The 14,875-nt window shown below is 40.5% G+C and overlaps 1 protein-coding gene across 4 annotated transcripts in view; it reads left to right on the forward strand.

The window, feature by feature from the left end:
* Nucleotides 1–725: 725 nt before the first annotated feature.
* CCSER2 (coiled-coil serine rich protein 2) overlaps nucleotides 726–14,875 on the forward strand; it is a 188,823-nt gene continuing 174,673 nt past the window's right edge. The window contains exon 1 of one of the 4 annotated variants that reach the window (XM_049645328.1): nucleotides 726–949. The gene's annotated coding sequence lies outside the window, so the exon portion shown is untranslated. The remainder of the gene's footprint in view (nucleotides 950–14,875) is intronic. The other 3 variants (XM_049645327.1, XM_049645326.1, XM_049645324.1) reach the window with 3 other exon arrangements.

Raw genomic sequence — 14,875 nt, forward strand, 5'->3', positions numbered from 1 at the left:
TGTGCAGCTTGCAGGACTTTAACACTCAGCCAGACCTCGGAGACCTCCAGGATATTCAAGGCAGGCCCAGCTGCTGAGAAAGAAAGGAAAGGAACAGGCCTGTGGGTGATGGGAATTCTAAGGCGGTTCCTGGCAAAAGGAACCCAGATTGCGCCATGGAGATGCCGCAAATCTCAGCACTTGGGGTTGCCCCTTCCTTCCGCTCAGCCTCAGCAAGATCACCTGTTTTGGTGTGGTAGGTTGGGTGTATGGTTCAGGCATGCGCCAGAGCATGGGAGGGCAGGGAATCGAGATGGACACAAATGCTGGAAGCGTCCACACCGCTGAAAGGTGGGAGCGGAGCCCATGTCAGTCCCAAAGCTCAGACTACTAACTTCTCATGGTCAGGAAGTGGAGTTGACAGGTCTGACCGCGGTCAAGCAGCAAATGTTAGTCCGAGGCCCCGGCTAAAGCGGTCAGCTGCAGGGCTGGCATCACGGGTTCAGTCTAGCGGACACCTGAGTCAGGGTGCAGAAAAGCAAGGTCAGTGGAGAGGGGCGGTCCCGAAGTGAAGGCGGAGCCTGGGGATTTCTGGCGCGGGGTGGAGGCGGGGCTAGGGGTGGGCTGAGGCCGGAGTCGGGCGGCGGGGGCGGATCTCAAGGCGGGGCCTGGCCCCGTGAGGCTCGCGCCTGCGCACGCGTGTCCCGGGGGGCGGGGCTGCGCGCGCGCGGTGCGCGGGCCCTGGAGGGCGGAGTCCAGGCGGGTGCCGGCCAAGGGAGGGGGCGCGGTGTCTCTCGAGTCAGGCGCTCCCTCAGGCCGCGGACGCGATGCTGGCTGCTGCAGGTTTGGCTGCGCGGCCGGCGGGGATGTGACGGGCGGTCCCTCGCCTCACCTGCGGTCCTTGGGCCCGTAGGTCACTGGGCGACCCGCAGCCGGGCCGCGGCCGGGGAGGCAGCGTGACCTCCGCACGGTGAGAGTCAGGGTCGGGCGGGAGCCGGGACCGGAGTCGGGGCGGGGCGGGCGTCTGCGACAGCCCTGGGCGGGGGGCACGGCGGGTCTCGGGCCCAGGCACCTAGGGTGAGGCTGTGACGCTCTCAGGCCTCCCGCCCTCCCGGCATCGTCTCGAGGTCCCCGCAAGCCGCCTGAGGAGGGGCGAGCGTGGAGGCTAGAGGCCGGACGCCCCCCACCCCGCGGGCTGTGACAGGCGCGCAGGGGGCCTCAGGCGCTGGGGGTGCGCCTTTCTCTTAGGAGAAATCAGGGCGAGGCCAAGTTACCCAGTGATTTCAGAGCCAGGATGCTTGCGAGGGTTGACAGGGGGAAAGTACCCGGGTGCCCCGAATGACTGTTGGGGTTTTTTGTTGTTGTTGTTGTTGTTGTTTGTTTTTTTAATTGCTGGGCCAAAACAAAGACACACCTTAAAACACATCCTTAGATCAAACTTTGATGGACCACACCATTGCCATGGGTTCAGATGCTGCTTCTCTCTCCTTTTGACATCTGCTGTTTTTATACATACATACATATACATACATATATATATATATATGTATATTTTTTTATGTACCTATTTTTTTTTTTATCAAAGTAAAAGGAAGAATGACTCCTTTGAGGTAGTCGTTAGTGGCTAAGCTTGAGTTTGAATTTCAATAATTGCAAATTCATCTTTGTAGGCTACCCAGCCAATTAGGCTTGCTGTTCCAGCACTAGGCCTTAGCCGTGTGGCAATTACTGATGCAGGGACTCTTCGTGGTCACAGATTGAAATGTGGATATTTCACTCTCATTGGTGAGCTGAATTGAGCTTCAGTCCTTTCAGAATAGTCATTTGAAAAAGCATTCCTTTTCTCTTTTTCTCCTGAGAATTAAAATATAATGGAACTAATTTTGCCAGTCACAAAAAAAAAAAAAAATCCTCTTGTAGACTAAAGATTTTGGTGGGACAGCTCTTTAACCAAAAGGAATTTAAGATACCCTCCTCCTGCACAAAACTTGGTTTTATCTGCAATCAGTATAAGATAAAGATTTAAACATTCTTGAATGTTTTGCCTGTACTTAGTCTTCTCAGACATTATTACGGTTTGCCTCTTGAGATTTATTAAAGCTCTTTAGTGTTATTTGGTTATTTTCTTTAGTATTCTCTTTAAGCAAAACACACACACTTTCTTAAGAACCTTTTAGCCATAATTCATATTCTTTTACTTCCGTGTAAAGAAACTTCATGGTAAGTAACCGCTAGAAGCCATCCTGAGAGCAGGCACTCTTCATTTAAAACAACAACCATTTATTCTGTATTTCCATATCGAGACCTGCATTTTTTTGTTTGTTGCCAACTCAACTCCTTTGTATGCTAAATAGAAGGGGACTTTGATTCCCCGTGTAAAAGTCCGTCAGTGACTGTACATAATCTGTATTTGATAAAAGTCAAAGTCCTTTGAGATTTCTGATAACTTGTGAACGTTTCTAATTTCATTTCTGCCATTTTGCTCTCCTCTCCATACAGACACTACTTAAGAGTTCTCTGAAGATGACATCTTCCTTTGTGGTTTTACACTGTTCTCTCTATTGAGACTTCTTCTCTACTTAGTAAACAATTTGCTCTTCAAGATCTACCGAAAACATCACCTCTGAAAATGGTCCAGAAATCTTATCCCCCTTGTCTTGACTGATCCAGTACTACATCATGCATTCTTCGTTTAGCATCTGTCAGTTAGTAATGATTTGTTTATATGTCTGTCTCCATCAGACCTTTGGGTTCCTGCAATGCTAACATTTACTGTTATGTGGCACAGGTACTCAAAAACGATTTATTGATTACATTTTTGAGGAATGCTCTTGATCTTAAATGTAAGTTTAAGATAGGCAGACTTTGTGAACGATCTCTTTCAATATCGGAAAACATGGAAAAGATGAATGCATAAGGTACCTTTAAATTTCCATGAAGACAGTCAAAATTGTTGCTGATTGGGAATGAAATCCTAGTGATGACAGCAAAAAAACAATACATTTTATAATGCAAGACTAAAAAAGGCATGGCCAGTAAGGATTCCTGCTTCTTTGATTTTAAGAGTTTATTTTGAGGCAAAGTGATTTGCCCCAGGTCTTGCAGGTAGAAAGGGACAGAGCTGGGATACAATTCAAGCCTTTTGACTATTTGTGTATTTTACCTTTGCTCTCAGTTTCCTAATGATAAGTCTTAATAATTATTCTGCAATTTTGAGTGGAAGGTTTTGAGAGGCGTAGACATGTATTAGTAAAGGGGGTCTATTAATAGAATGTTGAACTTGAAAGAATTAACGAATTATTCGGTTTAGCTTAAAAAATTTTACCCATTAACTGATGCTTGAAAGGGCAAGTGTCTTATTTAGGTTGTTTAGAGTCACTGGGACCCCACATCTTCAGACCTCATGCTTGTGTATTTTTCATTCCTTCATGGTGCTTTAGGGGGAAAATGAGGAAGCTGCCAATTTTTCAGAAGGAGAACAAATCGGCTTATATTTTCTCCCTCCTTGAATGCTTAGCTGCCACTCTTAGAAACTTAGAGCCCTTGAGTGGTGAGAAACATGATAATTCATTTGGGGATAGGGGAGAAACCTAACCTTCACTACTCTGCTTGGCTGGATAGTTTTTAACCTCAGTGCTTGGGGCTCTCTCTCCAGATGCCCCATAACAAGTGGCTTCTGCTCACCATATGGAGATCCCTCATACAGTTACGTTTTGATGGTAAAATGAGATTTTAATATAGTAAGGTTACAGATGGCTAATAGCATGGCTAAAATTACATGTGTGGCTAGTCTGTATGTGAGAAGAGCCTATCTGATTACTTGTCTATGTGATAGGTTTTTTGGGAAAAAAATTGATGCTTGTGGTTTTATGTTTCTGAAATGTGTACTTACTGTAGTGGGCCTGATCAATTCCAATAGGATTTTTATTTTACAAACAACTTAATGATGAAAGAAATAAAAAAAATAAACGTTTATTTTTTATTTTTCACCGTATATATGATTTTATACTATAATCAAAGCGTAATGTTTAATATTGCTTTCATATTTAATGTTTTATTTTTGCTATAATTTTTGCACATTTAAATTTTACAATGTTGCAGTGAATTGAGTTACTTATTTATAATAGTTGGACATCCAAGTTATTTCTTGCTTTGCAAGTAAAACAGTTATCATATAGCTGTGCTATGTTTTGCTTCTTTCCTTTAGGCTAAAGACCCAGGAGGGGGAATTACAAGGTCAGAGGGTCTGAAAGTTTTTGTCACTTTTGGAAAATATTGCCGAATTTATTTCTGAAAGATTTATTTATTTATTATTTTTACTTTTTAAAAGTTTATTTATTTTGAGAGAGAGAGAAAGAAAGAGAGAAGATGGGGGAGAGGCAGAGAGAGAGGGAGAGAGAGAATCCCAAGCAGGCCCTACACTGTCAACATGAAGCACTATCAGCATGGAGCCCAACATGGGGCTCGAACTCACAAACCCTGAGATAATGACCTGAGCCAAAGTCAGATGCTTAAGAGACTGAGCCACCCAAGTGCCGTGAAAGGTTTTTTTTTTTTTTTTAATTGATTTACATTGCCTCTTGCTGTTTAGTTGACCAGTTTTGTCATACTTTTATAGGTTTTTGTTTTAAAAGTTTTTTTTTTTTTTTTAAATAGGTGTAAGACTATCTACTGCCTAACATCTGTCTACTGCCTAACATAACTATTCACAATAGAAAAGCAAATGCAGTATTTTTCTGGTTTTACTTTCTCCTTTGTATGAATTGTTTGAATCGCTTCTCGGCCTTTTGGCTAAGATCAAGTGTATGAATTGTTTGTCCTTTGCCCATAAGTTTATTGGAATCTTTTTACCGATTTTCATTATCACTTAACATCATAAATATGAATCTCCTAAAATGTTTCTGATCTGTTTTGTTATTGTGAATTTGGCAGTTTTTAAAATTATTATTATTAAAAAAAATTTTTTTTAACATTTATTTATTATAGAGAGACAGAGCAAGAACATGGGAGGGGCAGAGAGAGGGGGAGACACAGAATCCGAAGCAGGCTCCAGGCTCTGAGCTGTCAGCACAGAGTCCAATGTGGGGCTCAAACTCACAAATTGCAAGATCATGACCTGAGCCGAAATCGTATGCCCAACCGACTGAGCCACCCAGGCATCCCAGCAGTTTTGAAAATTATTAAAAATCACTGACTTACAAAAAATTTTCGTGATTTCATCTTTTGATTGTGAAGTCTGAGAATGAATGTCACTCCATCATCTGATGCACACTTGTATTTTTTTAAGCTTCTTGAGTTTGTTTTGTTACATGTGTATATCTTTAGAAAATTATATATGCAGTTGAGATTGAATTTAGTTTATGTGGTTTAATATTATAGAGAATCACATTCTTAAAAATCTCTAAGTGAGTTTCTGTTGGTAAGTTGCAGCTTTTTTTTCTTCCTGAACTTGAATAGGAAACAAAACAAAGCTAGTTTTTTATTTTGTTTTGTTTTTTGTAAATGGGTACTTGTTTCTAAATAAGTTATAGTAAATTTTGAGGAAAGCGTATTTTGGTTAAATGAAGTTCCTGTTAGGTCATGGTTAACCAGAAGGTCATTTCTGATTTAACTCTTACTGTTTGTTAATCATTGTAAAATATATGAGAGTAAAACTTCGGTTATCTGCGTCCTTTGGGGAGTGAGACATGCTAGATAGATGAGATATCCCAGGGTAATAGTTAACATTGGTTGAATGCTGGGTACTGTTGTGGTACTTGGCTTGGAGTTGCTTTCTTGATTCCCGTAACAACTGTAAGAGGTAGGTTCTTCATATCCTCACTTTGCAAATGAGGAAGCTTAGAGAGGTAAAGTGACCTGCCAAAGGTAACACAGCTAGTAAGCAGTGGAACTAGAGCTTAGTCTGTCTACTTTTAAAATGGTGTGTTTGAGAAGTGTATTATCTTATTTTTTGTGCTAAGGATTCGAACTTTATCTCGTAGGCATTGGAATGATATTAAATGTTTCAAAGTAAGGGGATGATAGGGTTTGTCTTTTAGGGAGTTGGCTGATGTGGTGGTGTGGAAATATATTGAATTGTGTTTCTGATAGGAAGTGGTTGCAATAGGTCATATGAGAAATAAAGCCTGAACTGCAAAGTGGATTTGGAGATCAGGGGATTTTATGGAAAGATACAGGACTTAGTAACTGATTTACAAGAGAGTAGGAAGCTGGAGTGTTGATTTGGAAGATATGCAGTAGGGTAATGACAGATGAATATGTGCTTCAAACACTTTGTCATATTTCTTTTATGGCATTGACTGTGATGTATTTGCATCTAATCTAGTGACACATCTACCTCCCCCACTGGATTGTGTGCTTTTCAAGGGCAGGGACTGAGTAGAAGGCATGAACTAATACAGGATGAACTAATACAGGATGAACTAATACAGGAAGAGGGCAGGAGACTGAAGTGGGGGTGGGAAACACCAAATCACCCACATCAAAGAATGGATGGAGGAAGAGGAGCTCTAGAAAGTGACAACTGCCAGGGAGGAGCAGGGAGACCCATCAGTGCCAGATGGGGGAGGAGTGTTACGGAGAGGGAAGTATTAGCACAAAAGTAAATACAAAGTGCCACTTCAGGCTACAAACAATTCTGGTTGTTGTGTCCCACTGTGATACGCTGATGACCAGCGGTTATATAGAGCTAAGTTGTCTTTACTTTGCTACCCACTTTTTCCTTCCACACTTTCTCAGAGTATCCTATGGTCTCCTGCTTCTTTTAGCTTAACATCTGCCTGCTACTGGTGCTGATGCTGGGACATGACTCAGCCTATTGAGAGCAACCAATCCGAACCCTCCTTTCTTTTAAGTCGATTGACAAATCTTCTCTGCTGAGTTGATTGCTTTTTTTGCATGCCCCCAGAGTTACTCCTCTGACTTTCAAGACTTCTGATTGGTTGTTTTGAGATTTGAAACCATTGAGAAGCCAGAGGATTTTCTTTTCTTTTCTTCTTTCTTTCTTTCTTTCTTTCTTTCTTTCTTTCTTTCTCATCCTAACAAGTGCCCTGCTCAATACCCATTGCCTACTTTCCCCTCGAGAAGCCAGAGGATTTTTATTTTTATTAAAAAATTTTTTTTAACATTTGTATGTTATTGATAGACAGACAGACACAGAGCATGAGCAGCGGTAGAGAGAGGGGGAGACACAGAATCTGAAGTAGGCTCCAGGCTCTGAGCTGTCAGCACAGAGCTGACACAGGGCTCAACTCACTGCGAGATCATGACCTGAGCCAAAGTTGATCGCCCAACCAACTGAGCCACCCAGGCGCCCCAGAGAAGCCAGAGGATTCTTAAAGACTGGATTCATGAAAGCTGAAGTTTTAACCTGTTTACTTTTCCATGTTGATCAGTTTGATCGTTGGACCATCTTTGAGGATTGTTGATCTTAAAAATGCTCCAGGATCATCATTCCAAATAATTAATAATCTTTGTTCTCTTTGTACTGTTTTATAGTTATCTAAGGTGTGGGGGCTTGTTTTAAATTTCCTTGGTCATTTCCTAACATTTCATATGATTGGTTTTCAAAGAGCCGCTTAGGAAAGGAATTTGTACTTGATTTCTTCTGCTATTATTTGCTTCAAAGCATCCTTATTCTTAACTTGCTGCCTTTTTCTTCCCAGTTTTCATCTGGCTGGTTTTTATACTTGGTAAGTACGATGGGAAGGGGAAAAGAGAAAAAAAAATGGCTAATTACTTTTCTCTTCCCTGCCTTACTTTAGTTGTTACTGTCCTCCTCTCCACAATCACTGTTCCCAACTGTCCAATTTGGCATGGCCTCCTGCCCTATATCTTCAGTTCTGTGTGTGGGGATGGGAAATGCAAGACAGCTCTTTAGCTAAGGAATGCTGGATGTCTCAGGGTTTTGGTCCTTCTGTAATGGTGATACCTTTGTAGCTTAGTAGATGCTTTTTATTCCCTGGCAATCTACATCTCTGTAAAATACAAAAAATAAATGTAGGTCATGTTTCTTTGAATTAATTCTCATTCATTCCCTCTCTCTCTCTCCCTCTCCTCCTTTTCTCTCTGTTTCCTTCTCTCCCTTCCCCCTTCCTTCCTCCCCCATACCCTTCTCCCCACCATATCAAGATAACACAGTCTTTGATGACTGACCCCCTAGTGAATACACTAGGGACAACTAAGATAGGCAGACACCAGAAGGTACTTTGAATTGTTGTTGTCATCATATTAATGATATTTGGTTGCAGCCTGAGTGCTTTGGGGAAATTTGAGAGCTTTCACTGACCATTATGTCTTGGCAGACAGTGTTATGGTTGGCAGTTACACTTTTCTCTGACAACCATAGTTTAGAAAAGCAGGAACTATTCGTAACAGCTGTTTAAGTGTAGGATGGGTCTGGTGATACTTTGATCTGAGTTGATAGGCCAGGTTATAGGAAACATAGCCTGGTAATATTTCTTTACAGAGAGTGGGGAGGCAGAGATGGCCATTTTTTTTTCCTTATTCTTCCTTTTATTCTTATTTTAAATTTTTTTCTAGGGTTTATTTTCTTCATTTCATAGTCACTTTTGCAGTCAACATTTTTCCAAGACTTGAGAAGTTCCACACTGTAAATTTGCTCAACCCAATCTTTGAGACCAGTCTAGATTTTCCTGATTCATGCCATCCATCCATTCAAGAAATACCCACTGAGCACTTGGTAATAATAGTGCAGTGAAGAAAATGCCTTTTCTGCCCTTGTGCAACTTTCATTCTAATGACAAGATACAGAAAATAAACAAGTGTATATGTAATATGTCAGCTATTATACTACTGTGGAGAAAAGCAAAGCAGAATAAGGCAGAGAGACCATGTAAGGAGGATGCTGCTGTTTTTTTTTTAATTAAAAATTTTTTTTAATGTTTATTTATTTGAGGGGGAGGTGAGCGGGGGAGATGGGGAGAGAGAATCCCAAGCAAGCTCCATACTGTTAGCACAGAGCCTGACATGGGGCTCGATCCCACAAACTGAGATCATGACCTAAGCTGAAATCAAGAGTGGGAGGCTTAACCGACTGAGCCATCAAGGCGCCCCAGGATGCTGCTATTTTATGTAAGATGGTTAGAGAAGGCTGCAGTGATGAATGGTATTTGAGCAGAAACATGGAAGAAGTGAGATTGTGATGATCTAATCTGTGCAGCTATTAGGGGAGAGAGTAGTTGAGGAAGACGAAGCAAGTGCAGATGTCTCGTGTCTGAAGCATGCTTGTCTTGTTTGAGGAGTGGCAAGTAGATCAGCGGAGGCATTGGGGGGGATGATTGGTGAAAGATGAGGTGGGGGGCCATAGAGGGTGCTGGGAGAGGTGTGCATGATAGATGTTATATGGCCTTGTAGGCCAGTAGGACTTTGGCTTTTACTCTGAAGGTGGGAAGCATTTAAAGAGTTTTGACTTGTTTTAAATAGACCTCTCAACAGTTATGTAGAGAATGTCTGAAGGTGGGTATAATGAGATCATTCAGCAGGCTCCAGCAGCAATCCAGAGTGGGAGATGATAGCGATTTTAGGCAGGAATTGAGAGAAGTGCTTACAGTCTGTATACATTTTGAAATCAAAGCCAACAGAATTTGATGGTGAATTGGATGTGTCTGTTCATTGTTTTTTTCCTGACTAACTGGAAAAAATGGAGCTGCCATTTGCCAAGTTGGTGAAGACTTCAGGAGAAGCAGATGGGAAATAGTTTAATTTTGGTTATGTTAAGTTAGCAATCCAAGTGGAGATACTGTCCAGACAAGGTACAAGGTATACATGAGTCTGCAGTTCAGGGCAGAGGTCTGGGCTGGAGATAAAAAGTATTTATTTATTTATTTATTTATTTATTTAGAGAGGGAGGGAGTGAGGGAGGGAAGGAGGGTGGGAGGCAGAGAGGGGCAGAGAGAGAGGGAGAAAGAGAATCCCAAGCAGGCCCCACACTGTCAATGCAGAGCCCGATGTGGGGCTTGAACCTGTGAACCACGAGACCATGACCTGAGCCAAAATCAAGAGTCGGACTCTTAACGGACTGAGCCACCCAGGAGCCCCTGGAGATAGAAATTTTAAGTCATGGACATGGAGATAGTATTTAATACCCTGAGAACTGATTAAGATAATCTAGGGAGAGAGTGTGGCTGTAGAAGAAGCCCAAAGATTTTGCTTTAGGGTCCTGTAATGTTGACAGGGAAAGAGAGAGAGAGAGAAGGACAGCCAGAGCTAGCAAAGGAAACTAAGAAGCATTCCATGAGGAAGGAGGGGAATTAAGAGTGAATGGTATTCCTGAAGCCAAGTAAATGTTTTAAGGAGGGAGTAAGTGAACAGATATGGCAGATTTTATTAGATCCAGGACAAGGATGTGACTGTTAGATTTAGCAATATGAAAATCATTGGTGACTGTAACAAGTTCTTGGTGGTCATGAAAACTTTATTGGAGTGAGTTTTAAGAGAGAACTGTAGGAAGGGAGTTGGTTTCAAGGAGTTTGCTGTAAATTGAAGATGAGGAAAAAACAGGGTGATAACTAGAGGGGATGTGGAGTCAAGGAATTGTTATTTCCTTAAAAGATGAGTGCTTTTCTAGTATATTTGTATAAATACAAAAATATTTATAGCTTATGGAATGACCTAATAGAGAAGAATTAAAGGAGCGATTTCTTTGAAAAATAAATGAAATTAATTCAATCCTAATCTGTGAACCCAGAGTCTATCATTATCATATATATGTCCTTATGTATTAACCTATTTCTTTCAAATTAAGACAGTGGCTAGTGGGGAGAGGTGTTAAAGAACATCCCCATACCTCCAATTTGTTGAATTTTTTATCAGTTCAAAACTATAGTTTTTATATGTGAGTAACAAAATTTTTAATGGATTATTAGGAAATGGGTTAAATGGTCTTTTTTTATTTTTTATTATTTTTTTTGCTAACCTTTTTTTGTTTGGTAACTTCTTCCTGTTTATTGTCTTCAGCAGTTTTGCACAGTGCTTGCCCTGTTGTTCTAAATTTTGGTTTGGTAATCTCTGTTATAGTAGTTTTACTGTGAAATACCTTTTTAAAAAAGGGAAAAAATTAATTAAAAAAAATTTCTTAAGTACTTTTAAGGGAAAAATTTGATGGCCATTCTTTTTCCTTTTTTTCTAATGTACCTGACTGTACTTTTACTGTAATTGCTTCTGATTATTGAGTTGATGTTTGAGATGAGTTTAGAAACTTAGGTTGGAAGCCCATATTACAGTTACATTATTTTATGTGCCTCTTTTTGTGGTTCATTTATGTTTGAGTAAGTAGTTGTCAATATTTAGTGCTGAAGCATTACTGCAGTTGCTTTTAAATCTTCTTCATTGGTCTTCCTCCAGATTTTCTTCCATTAGCCGCTTATCCATACTTCTGACTTGAGTTTCTGAAACACAGATCTGATCATGTTTTATTGTTGCTTTAAAAGTCTTCTGTGGCTTTCTGTTGTCTATGGAAGTTAGACACCTTTTTTTTTTTTTTTTTTTCTTCTTCTTTTGCTTCTTGCCCACCTCCAGCCTGTACCTGCATTCTGCTTTAGGGGATTTGGAGTGCTCCTTGCTAGGTTCTAATGCACATTTGATGTTTCTTACCACAGGATAATGGTCAAATTTGCTGTCAGTGTACAGAAGAAAGTCCTCCATGTGTTGTGGTCTTCATCTTTTATCATGGTTCCATGAATATGAGAAACTCTTTGACATCTCTGTGCTTTTGCACATAATATTCCTCTCCCCCCCCTCCCCCCGAATGCCATGTAACTACTTAGCTACCTTGTTAAATCACTTCATCTTTTTAGAAACCCAAATAAAAGTCTCCTCTTCTAGGAAAACTTCTAGGCATATTTTCATCATGTCTCTTCTAACCCACCTTCATTATATTCTCTGTTACCTGTGTTCCTGCAACATTTTGCAGTTATTTTGTTTTAGTATTTGCTGTATTTTCCTCTATTTGCTTTCATGGCTGGTCTCCCTTGCCTCACCATTAAACTTATAGTCACTCAAGAAATTTTTGTTGAATAAATGTTTGAGTAAAGCAAACGATTATTCAACATTGACCCACCTTTTTTTTAAGTTTATTTATGTATTTTTGAGAGAGAGGGCATGTGCGTGCACAAGTGGGGGAGGGGCAGAGAGAGGGAGAGAGAGAGAGAGACTCCAAAGCAGGGTCCGCACTGCTAGCACAGAGCCCAATGTGGGGCTTGAACCCACAAACTGTGAGATCATGACCTGAGGCAAAGTTGGGCACTTAACTAACTCAGCCACACAGGCATATGCTTTTTAAACCATTTACCTACTTTTTAAAAAAAATTTTAACTAAAAATTTTAATATTTATTTATTTATTTTGAGAGAGAGAGAGAGAGAGAGAACAAGTAGAGGAGGGGCAGAGAGAAGGAGAGACCCAATCCCAAGCAGGCTCCGCACAATCAGTGCAGAGCCCAATGAGGGGCGAACCCATAAACCGAGATCATGACCTGAGCTGAAATCAAGAGGTGGATGCTTAACTAACTGAACCATCCAGGTGCCCCTACCCTAAATGTATCTTAAACTCATTCTCTAGCCAGATTTTGACTTCTATGTTAGTGTTTTCTGTAGCACCATCTTTGGTTTCTCTATAGTATCCTTAAGTCTCACTTTTGTATCTTATCATTACTGAGTTTTATTATAATTCAACAAACATTTTTTTGGTCACTTCCCATGTACCTGATTTGTTAGTACTAGTGATGAGAGGCTGAATAAGATAAGGTCTCAGTCCATTAATTATTGTGATATATGATGAGTATAGTAATAGTGGAATATCTAGGACACCTTGGGAGTTCTGTCTTTCATGTACTCCTTAATTCTTACTTTGGCTACTACTAACCTCTTTCAGGCCCTAGATAATTTTAGACTCTTTATTTAGTAGCTGTCTTGCCTTAACTCTCTTGTCATTCCAGTTCATCATGAATACTGCCAGCAGATTCGATTCGTTGTCTTTGAAAGAAGAAAAAAAGTACAAGTCTTTCTTTTTTCCTGTTCATGGAATAAAATCCAAAATAGAATGCAATCTGGAATGCCAAGCGTTTGGACCAGACTTCCTTTCTTCTCTTGTGCTACATGAACTGTTCACTATAGCAAAACTCTCTACATTCTGTTCCAAACACAGTTCATACTTTTCCTTTTTTGCCTTGCTTGTTTGAGCCATTCCACCACTGTAAAAGCAGTGTTTTTACTCTTGGTTCCTCTGCTTACTGAAATTGTATCTGTTCTTGGATGTAGTTCCCACTTGTTAAGTCTAGTGTGAACCTTTTTGATGATCATGCCCATATTTATAACACCCTCTCATCCTTTGCCTTCATGACACCACTATTTTCTGTTTTTCTTAACCTATTCTTTCTCAGCTGTCTTTACTGACTCCTATCCCTAAATGTTCATTTCCCAGGGTTTTCAATCTGACCTCTTTTTTCTTTATTCTGTTGTGCTTTCTTGGAACACATGTCATTTTTCATTATCTCTTTTGTGTTCATTTCCCCAGCCCTGTTTTTCTCTTGAACACTCCAGTCCTTAGGTTTGCTACTGAAAATGTCCACCTGATTGTCTAGCAGAAAACCTGAAAGTTACAACATCAAAAATTAAGTACATGTTTTTCTCCAGAACCTTGTGTTCACCTCATTTTCCTATCTTGGTTAATGATGCTGTCAGTCACTCAGTTACTCATATTATAAACCTGCGAATCATCCTGACTTTTGTTCTCCCATCCCTTATTTTCCATTAGCTGGCAAGTCCTGCTGTTGGAGCTTTTCCCTCTCCATTCCCTTTACTGTTTCCTTGGGCCAGGTTCTGATATCCTTGGTAACCACTGTAAAAGCCCCTTTATTTTTTTTTTAAAATTTTTTTTTTCAACGTTTTTTATTTTATTTTTGGGACAGAGAGAGACAGAGCATGAACGGGGGAGGGGCAGAGAGAGAGGGAGACACAGAATCAGAAACAGGCTCCAGGCTCCGAGCCATCAGCCCAGAGCCTGACGTGGGGCTCGAACTCACAGACCGCGAGATCGTGACCTGGCTGAAGTCGGACGCTTAACCGACTGCGCCACCCAGGCGCCCCTAAAAGCCCCTTTAAAGTAAGTCTTCTGCTCAATCCTGAATATTGTATAGGAAATTCATGTTGGTTGTATCCTGTAGGAATGCCAATGGCAAAATAGTTTTAGGTCTGCCACTCTAGAATAGCACCTGAACCATGGACTAATCTTTGTGTATCCATTAAAGGTCAATTTCCTAAGTATTTCTATAAGATGATATTGTTAAGATATAATTTATGCTTTGTAAAATAAATTTTCTTAAGGATTAAGAATGTTATTTCTAAAGACAAAAGGGAAAGCAAGAAAAGATAGAGGGAAGCAGAGGTCTTGCTGCTGGGATAAGTGCCAGAAATGATCTTTTAGGATATTTTCTTAATGAACTAGAAGAGATTATAAATTTGAAAGTAACACTAGGTGCTTTGTGTCCAAATGCCAGTTAAAGAGCAGATAACTACAGAAGGAGCTTCAGACTATGAGTAGACAAAACTGAGAGCTTTAGTGTGGGGAATTGTAAGCTAATAGATTTGAATAGTACTTTGAAGAGATGTTTTTAACCATCAGTTCATAATCAGGTCAGACTCCTGATAGCATTATTGCATGTTCTGGCAGATACTGGCCTAATGTGCTGATGCTACAGAGGTGGTACCATGGTCACCACCTCTGTATCATCTAATATGTTTCATAAGCACAAGTCCTCTCGTATTGAAGCATTATTTTCTGAATTCAGGTATAGTCAAAGAAGAGCTCTTCAGTTTTTTGATTTTTTCTTGGTTTTCTTTCTTTGATTTTAGATAGAATTTGTCTTGCTTGTAACATTT

The sequence above is a fragment of the Panthera uncia genome, chromosome D2 (assembly GCF_023721935.1).
Source record: "Panthera uncia isolate 11264 chromosome D2, Puncia_PCG_1.0, whole genome shotgun sequence".
In the NCBI taxonomy this organism is placed as follows: domain Eukaryota; kingdom Metazoa; phylum Chordata; class Mammalia; order Carnivora; family Felidae; genus Panthera; species Panthera uncia.